The sequence below is a fragment of the Pollicipes pollicipes genome, unplaced genomic scaffold (assembly GCF_011947565.3).
Source record: "Pollicipes pollicipes isolate AB1234 unplaced genomic scaffold, Ppol_2.1 Scaffold_4740;HRSCAF=5597_pilon_pilon_pilon, whole genome shotgun sequence".
Taxonomy (NCBI): Eukaryota; Metazoa; Arthropoda; class Thecostraca; order Pollicipedomorpha; family Pollicipedidae; genus Pollicipes; species Pollicipes pollicipes.
Genome location: NW_023596545.1, coordinates 23,521,295 through 23,522,128, shown reverse-complemented (window position 1 = coordinate 23,522,128; position 834 = coordinate 23,521,295). Strand labels below are relative to the sequence as shown.

Sequence of the window (834 nt, the reverse complement as noted above, 5' to 3'; positions counted from 1 at the left end):
AGTTGACGTATGATCATATTAACAGCCAAGAATGAAATGCATGCTCTGAATGAGGCACCAACTTTCAAGGCTTTTGATAAATTTCAGAACAGTTTAAGTAGCTTGGGGCGATTTTGCTCACAGAAAGCCAATATAACGCACTTCTTCCAAAATGTCGCTACTTTAACATACCTCACTTTTGGTGGACGTATAACATCCATCAGATGGAACTGGACGTATTTAGCTGGTAAGGTGCAGAACTGCATAGCGCCGACATTCCCAGCGGTCACTTTGAATTTATTCCAATTTATGAAGATAATTGCAAACAAGCGGCACCAATTCTACTCGATTACACATCGTCGGATAAATAACGCATTACAAATCAGACTAGCTGTTTTCCTTGATTGAATGCATACTGACGTCACTGATCCACCTAGCCCGGTGGCGTGGCTGGCATTGGTGTGGTGAAAGGTGTTCCCACGACGGATTCATGGTGTCTTTACCACGCCCAAATTAGTCCAGCATCTGCATTATCACAAGCCGTGATAGTCTAGTGGTTAGGACCCTGCGTTGTGGCCGCAGTAACCCCGGTTCGAATCCGGGTCACGGCATCGCACAGTTTTGAAGTGGTGTGACCGTCGGGTTAATGATACCGGGCGCTGCATGAGGAGGCCGTGCAGACAGGTTGCTGACCGTGGGGCTGATAATAAACTAAGCATGTATGCCTGCGGTGGACCGGCGGTATTTGGGGCAAAAAAAAAAACGAATTGGAATAACGCCGACCAAAGGAAATATTGGAGGTGGATTAAGTGAGGCTTAACAGCAGGCCTTAAGATAAGAGCAGTACCCATTTTC

At 46.3% G+C, this 834-nt stretch overlaps 1 non-coding gene across 1 annotated transcript; it reads left to right on the top strand.

Moving 5' to 3' along the window:
- Positions 1 to 518: 518 nt before the first annotated feature.
- On the top strand, positions 519 to 590 carry TRNAH-GUG (transfer RNA histidin (anticodon GUG)). The gene has a single exon. It is a non-coding gene; the product is annotated as a tRNA-His (tRNA).
- The last annotated feature ends 244 nt before the right edge of the window (positions 591 to 834 follow it).